The sequence below is a fragment of the Siphateles boraxobius genome, unplaced genomic scaffold (genome assembly GCF_051911475.1).
Source record: "Siphateles boraxobius isolate OS27281-9 unplaced genomic scaffold, OSU_SipBor_1 8, whole genome shotgun sequence".
NCBI lineage: Eukaryota > Metazoa > Chordata > Actinopteri > Cypriniformes > Leuciscidae > Siphateles > Siphateles boraxobius.
The window spans coordinates 20,813,915-20,822,241 of NW_027509208.1; positions in this window are offsets into that span (position 1 = coordinate 20,813,915).

Genomic DNA, 8,327 nt, shown 5'->3' on the forward strand with positions numbered 1-8,327 from the left:
ACTGTTCAGGTCACGTCTGCCCAGCCAGAGAGTGTTCACATCCCGTCTGGCCAGTCAGAGACGGTTCATGTCATGTCTGCTCAGCCTGAGACTGTTCACGCCACATCTGCCTGGTCAGAGACGGATCAGGAGATGCCCATTCACGTGGTCGCGAGGGAACTGATGGACTATTTGGAGCTTCTGGCTCGGATCCTGGACATGCCTGTGGTTGTTTTTCCAGAGCAGGAATCAGTGTCTGTTCCTGAGCCGGAGCCAGTGTCTGTTCCTGAGCCGGAGCCAGTGTCTGTTCCTGAGCCGGAGCCAGTGTCTGTTCCTGAGCCGGAGCCAGTGTCTGTTCCTGAGCCGGAGTCAGTGTCTGTTCCAGATCCGGAGCCAGTGTCAGTGTCTGTTCCTGAGCCAGTGTCTGTTCCTGAACCAATGTTTGTTTCTGTGTTTGTGTCTGTTCTTGTGGTTGTTACTGTTCTGGTGTCTGTTCCTGAGCCGGTGTCTGTTCCTGATCCGGTGTCTGTTCCTGAGCCGGTGTCTGTTCCTGAGCCGGTGTCTGTTCCTGAGCCGGTGTCTGTTCCTGTGCCGTGGCCGCCCGAGGGATTGTCTCCGCCCTGGTCGTCACCACCATGGCCGCACGAAGGGTCTTCAGCGCCCTGGCCGCCCGAGGGGTCTCCAGCGCCCTGGCCGTCCGAGGGGTCTTCACCGTCCTGGCCGCCCGAGGGGTCTTCACCGCCCTGGCCGCCTGATGGGTCGTCTGCTTAGCCCTGGCCCCCCGATGGGTCGTCTGCTTCGCCCTGGCCGCCCGATGGGTCGTCTGCTTCGTCCTGGCCGCCCGATGGGTCGTCTGCTTCGCCCTGGCCGCCCGATGGGTCGTCTGGTTCGCCCTGGCCACCCGATGGACTGTCTGCTTCGCCCTGGCCGCCCGATGGACTGTCTGCTTCGCCCTGGCCGCCCGATGGACTGTCTGCTTTGCCCCGGCCACTACTAATTTGTCGACCCCTGTTCCTGTTTCTCTGCCTGGACCCGGCCCCCCATCCCTCCCCCTGATCCTCCTTGCAACTTCACTCCTGGATTTTTGTCTTGTTTGTTTCTTGTGGGGCATGGAGCGTCTGGTAGCCGCTCCATAGAGCTGTGACACTACCCCCATGTGTGCCGCTAACTGAAACACACGTTCTGTCAGAGCGTCCAAACGAAAAATAATAAAGTCAATACTTATAACGTTAGCATTGTTTTCAAAAACAGTTGCTAAATGCCTCAGCTCACTGACAACTTAATCGTAGGTAGCCATCTTTGTTGTGACTGTGGCCGGTGGCATGTAGATTCGACCGATACAGTAAAATGCTAACCAACCAATGGGCAGAAGTTGACCCCTTAAGACACAGCCCCTCCTAATTTGCATAATGAGGCAGAAATGCATACAGAAATGTAAAAACGACAGGCAGAAATAAATAGCATTGAAGAAATAAATAGGGTAAAAAAATACAAAGGAAGAATAAAACAAACAAAAATATTATAACATGCACATAAATAAATAAGGTAATTATTACAAAGGTGAATAAATAAAGAAGCTAATTAAGAGATATATACATTTATGTCTCACTGTATAATTTAATTTCTACCTACATTTATTTGTTTATTGTATTTTTTGGGGCAATTAATTGTATGCTTATTTGTTTATTGAGCATTTATTTATTTCTGTATTTATTTTTAAATATGGTAGAGCTGGTCCTCCATAATGTAGTACTAAAGAGTTCTTAAATTTAAGCTACCTTCCTGAGCAATTTCTTCATTCTGGACAATGTTGTTGATGTTTTGGCAACACAGTCTTCCATCAAATTAATTTGTCTTAGATGTAGACCCTGGGAAAACCAATGTAGGATTCCAAATTTTATTTAAATGTTTAATTTAGATTTCCAAAACAATAGTATTTTATATTGAGAAAGTTTATAAATGATGAGACCAGGAAATGTCTGCAAACGGTAGGGGTACCCAGCGGGATATTCCTGTCTGTCCCATCTCAGTACGAGAAGGCTAGGCTTTTCCTGTTCACATTGTTTTACCAGGTGAAGAGTCATGCTGAGCAAGTTTGAACACCTGCTATTTTATTACTGAGACCATTTGTCTTGGAGTTCTTATCTCAGTGCGAGAAGTCCTGCACCGTTCTGTTCTCATGTTTCAGCTCATTTACATGCTTTGTTCATCACAATGTAATCCCTCCCCCTTGAAATGTATATAAACTACAATGTAAAGTTCCCTTAGTTAGACTTGGTTAGACTTGACTTGACTTGGGTAAGATTTTGGACCAAGCAGACTACAGCAAATAAAGAATCCTGCTTAAATAAGTCTCCTGGTTTTCGCTTCTGAGTTTTTCTACACTGAAGAAGGAAGAAGTTGACAACACCTTCAAAGAACATAATTTTGATTAATAAAAAACAATAACCAAAATTTAATCATGTACAGAAAAGATGATCAGAAATAAATATTAATTTAAACAGTAATACAAGTTGTTTTAGGTAGTAATAGCTAAGTCTTAGTTGTTTTAGGTGATAAATAAGTTAGAAACGATGGGTAATATGGAGTAGCCTAGGTGGAATTTTATTGCAAACTTCTATAACATACTAATGTGGAGAGTTGAACATTAAATCCTGAATACAGTGAGTTATTTTCCTACTTTTGGAGAGGAACTTGGTGAGCATTTGCGGTATGAATTACAAATTCTGCTTGTAACAACTATGTTACCACATTAACTAGCTATGTTATTGTTACATACATGTAGTTATTAGGTGCCTGTCAGGAACCAATCAGATTCAACATCCCTCACCACACAACGATCACTCTCCCCAGAATTCTGATTACTCACACCTGTTCACATTTATCGACCTCATTCCACCAACACATAAAACACGCTGCAATACCCCAGTTCTTTGTCAAGCCTCCAACAGGAACTGACCCTTATCCTCTGTCTCCGATTCCTTGAGATACCTGTAACTTCTGAACGTTAAAGTATACTCACCTGTGATTGACTAACCTCTTTCTTCTTGATCTGTGACTTGTAGGAACTTTGTCAGTATCCATTAGTTACCTGACATCCAGCGATCTCCAGTGTTCCACTGAATCCGCTTGTCACCCATTGAACCAACGCCAGAACCTGTAAGAGAAAAGACCCATATTAATAATCCAGAACGGATTTTTATTCAATTATCTGGAGTGTTTTAACTCACCTATTGTGGATCCCACATCCTGTGATTCCTCACGTCTTCTCGCTCCTGATACTGACCATGATTTGTTGCACCATTGAATAAAGCTGTGTTATATTCACTTTATTCACTGTGTTATATTCACTTGTATCCTGACAGTGCCTGGGTAACACTTTATTTTACAGTCTCCTTGTTACATATGTTACATGTACTTACAATAGTATTAACATTATGCATAATTACATGCAACTAACCCTCAACCAAACCCTAGCCTAAGTCTGTCAAAGTGTTGGGTTTGTGTTCCCCTAATGTCCACTAGATGTCCTCCTTTCCCACAGGTGTCCTTCACTTATTAACTACATTTCCCACAATCCTTTGTCTCATCATTGCACTCAGCCAATTCCCCATTATCATTGTCGATTCCCTGTGTATATAACCCTGTCTGTTTCAGTATGTGTCACGGAGTCCTTGCATTTATCACGCCACTTCTGATGTCCTGTTTTCCTTGCGTCTTGTTTTGTTTCCTGTGTATGTCGGATTGCCTTTGGATTTTGACCCTTGCTTGGACTTGTTTACGATTTTGGATTACCCTCAAATAAAACTACTGCCTTTGGATTTGCCTTTTGTTTCCTGAGTGTTGATCGTGACAAAGTCTATAGTAAGTACATGCACTTAATTAATATTACTCAGTACTTAAAAAAATATAATTGCACTGTAACAATGACACGGTAAAATAAAGTGTAACCAGTAACTGGCTACTATACGTTACCTGTATATGTACTCCATCCACTTAACCAGAGGAACCCTAGAGTTATTAAATAATGATCCATTGCGAATGGAGAGTGTAATTCTGCGATGCTTGTTTCTTCGACATGTCCTAAGATAACAGTGCAAAATATTAGTAAATCTAAGAAGCAAGTTGCCTAAAATTATGTTAATGTTAACTATCCAAATAGCAAGTTAAACTGGGTGCCTAAAGTTACTTACCATATATAACCATCACGTCCACTGTGGGTTGCAATTTGCATGTTTTTTCCACAGTGGCGACAACTTGGTGCCTTGCACAGCAAGCCTTTCCTCTGTGGCCATTTGATAATAAATGTTCAATGTTTTCCACTGCCGCATAGATGTATTAACTTACTTAATTGCCTTGAACACATAGCTATGGCCATAGAGATAGATTTATTGTTCGATTTGAAATTTTTGGTGCCATGCTGGTAAATGGCTGCCTACAATGAAACGTGACAGTTCTCCCATGACGCAAGTTAGTTTTGATTGGTTTGTTACATTCTGAACCACCAACTCTATCCCTATCAGGACTCGGGAGAATTTCGACAGCAAACAGTTAGCTGATTTGCTTCCCCCATCTTTTTGCAAATTGCAATCCTCTTACCTACATCCACACGTTTTTGTTCCATACTTCAAAGCAAATATTTCCACGGTATGCCATGAAAGAAAGGGGTTTCTTTGAAGAAACGGGCTCCAACGCAGCGCACCTGATGCCATGGACCTCTTGGACAAAATTAACTTAACAGGTCAGCTCTTATGACCTAATGTTAGCTAGTAGTACTACTATGATGATTCTGTCAGCTTGGCAGTATGTACTATGTAATATTAACTTGCTAACATTAGACGTTTGTCAAACATACGTAGTTTGCGGTGATGTACATTATAACCAAACATGTTTCTTATGAGCTTACGAACGCAATGTCCAATCAGAGACATTTTAATTTGTCAACACGTCATGAGGGTTCCACAGGCTCACTGACAAAATTCTGAATTCTCTCTTATTATCATAAACAACAGAACAGAACAAAAATGCAGAAAAGATGCAAGTAAGAGATTCATTTTGCGTAACTCGCATTAGACTGAAGTCATGGACCGCTTCAGTGTTTTTTGATCGCTTTCTTAATGTAATATATTCCCAGTTTGAATAACCATTTTGTTTTTCATGCTAGTGCTACTGAAATTTCAATATTGTCTTTATTTCTAATAAAAAAAGCAATAAACAATTTAATTAACGGTTCTTTTGCTTTTGTCTGTAGCCATAATATGCCTTTTCCTCCATTTTGTCGTAATATTGCAGCTTCACCCCTGTAATGACTTCATGTTTTTTTAAATAGGCCATTGATCTTATGCAATGCAAATACATGTACATAAGCATCATTAAACAGTATGTATAAATAAACATAAATGCTATGTCAGATGCAGCTTCCGTTCCACCTTTGCAGTGTTAAAAATGTCTTTAGTTGATGGTAGCAGTAACAATTTGTAGAATTGTGATGGAATAAAATTTAAGTACTTGATAAACGCAGATACACAGGTTTTTATAAGGTAAAACTGCCCCCTATACAGTGCTTAACAACTTTATTAGACCTCCACCACCTGTCAAAATAAAAAAGAACGTATTTTCGGAGTCTGTCAAAAAACTTGTTTAAAACTAAAAATGTTATTGTCATTTATTAGAAAAAAACAAATGGTTTTAATTCACACATTACATTTTACCCATGCAATTGTTAAACTACTTTCAAGTGAACAGTTCCAATTGAATTAACATGTAACATTTTACAATTGAAGTGGGAAGTTCCCATGAAATGATCATGTAACGACACTGATGGTACACAACAATGACCCTAACAATTACACTTTATATTAAGTGGACCGTTCCTGAGGAATTACCATGCAAGTACACTGTTAATACAGTGTTGCACAGAGGTTTGGGTTTTGCATAATACACAGTAAGTTATGACAGTTTTACACTTTACATTAAGTGGACAGTTCCTGAGGAATTACCATGTAAGTACACTGTTAATACAGTGTTGCACAGAGGTTTGAGGTTTTGCATATTACACAGTAAGTTATGACCGTTTTACACTTTATATTAAGTTGACAGTTCCTGAGGAGTTACCATGTAAGTACACTGTTAATACAGTGTTGAAAAGAGGTTTGGGTTTTGCGTATTACACAGTAAGTTATGACTGTTTTACACTTTATATTAAGTGGACAGTTCCTGAGGAGTTACCATGTAAGTACACTGTTAAAAGGGTCATATAATGCCATTTTTGTACAAGCTAATATGAATCTTTAGGGTCTAAATGAAAACTTTGTAACATACTTTTATTAAAAATTATCATTAGTGTTGTAAGAAAACACAAATTTTACATGGTCAAAAACAGCTCTGTTTTCAGCACGCCGTTTCAGTGCATATGCCTTTAATAACTGTCACCCCCCCCCTTTTTTTGCATAGACATAAAAATCATTATCCAAACTTAAACTTGGTTGTAATTCAAGAATGCTTTGGAATATTGACCTATGGTTGGTCTTGTTTTTTTCCAGACATTTTCCAGATTATTGTAGAAGTGTAGAAATTATTAAAAATGAAATAGAAAAAAAGTTGTTTAAGTTTATGAAATGATTTAATGTAAAATATAATTATTAATATTTTATATAAAATATATATATTACAAAACATATTTTACTCTAAAACTGCAAGAAAATTAAAGCCAAAAATCTGAACAAGTTGTGTTCCAAATTTTAGGTTGATATCTCAAAAAATGAGTTTACAGTAAGATTTTATTCAGGCGCAGTACCCAACTTTTTCACTAGGTGAACACCAGACTCCATTACTGCCCATATAAGGGCGCCTCGATTTTCATATATGTTTTGAGTGATCTGAACCATGTATTTCCATAATTTTCATACAATTTATGAAGTAGACATCCTATTCAGAAGTAGTATGGGTGGTTTGGCAGTATTTGATTTGAATTCAACCTCTAATAAATGCAAAAAAAAAGACCACATATGTGCGTTATAGCTCGCAGCTGCATCACAAATCGAGAATCCATAATATTTTTCTTTATATTTAAAACGTTTTCAGACCTTTTTTTCTCATAAAATGGAATTGGTGTTATCTTTTGAACTCTTGGCATGAAAACAAACTGAGGTTTCTACCAATCTTTCATAATTTTTCATGTTTATTGCTATTTCAAAATAAAGGCCTAAATACTCCTAATGAATATGAAATATTCTTGTTGCAAATTGATCAATTACTGCTCCTCTGTAATTCATTTTAGAAAACAGCCACCAAATATGAAAACTAGAGATTTTAAGCTTTCAAATGATATATAGTTTGTCAATATTACTTTAGGTTTTTACTAAGATATTATTGTTTTAAATATATAGTGGCAAACGTCCCACCTGTGGGACGGTGACACTTAAGGGATGATAATGAGCTTTACTCACTCCGCCCCTCTGTTCTGTGGGGCGTTTTGACAAAACGCACATGGAGTGTTGCCTTGACAACAGTTGAGCGTATATTTTGCAACAAGAATGTTAGTGGGAGTCTCTGAGGACACATCTGTGCAACCGTATCAATTCAATTCAGTTCAATTCAATACCTTTATTTGTCCCCCCAGTGGGGCAATTAGTTTCACAGCGTAGGAGCACACAAACTTACAGACACAGATACACATAATATGATAAAATAACAATGCACATTCTGATCAAATTCAATAATGTGTAAGCTACCTTTCCCTCCTTGCATTTAAAAGAGAGACAACAGACGGAACAAAGGAGTGTTTAAATCTGTTTGTTTTAGCAAATGGGAGTCTGAGCAATGAACCTGATGGTAGAAACTGAAACTGTTGATATAAAGGATGAGAACAGTCAGTCAAGATGGAGTTTGCTTTCTTAAACAGCTGTTTTTTGTAAAGATAGAACCGGAGTCGGACCCAGAACAAGATGACGGCCCCGAAGAAGTTCGACAATTAAGGCTCGAACAGGACGTTTCTGAATGGTTGGTTAACTTAATGTCACTTTGATCTATTTTTGTAACTTATTTACTGGCAGGGTAACTTAGAGTAGTGAGATACAGACGATATGTGTTTACTGATGTATAGGTTAGTTCGTTGACAGATTGATGTTGAAAAACTTTTTTTTGGTAAATGTAGGCTTGTCAGTGAAGTATAATGTTATCTCAGTGTTAGCAAAGTCCTTTTATATAAATAGTCTCTGGTGTTATATACAACTGTCAGTGCTGAAACATTAACCATAACGCGTTGTACATTATAAACGTGGGATTATGAATTTTATTGAGAACGTCGTAACGTTACATAGAAAACATGCCGTAATATACCCTGAGAC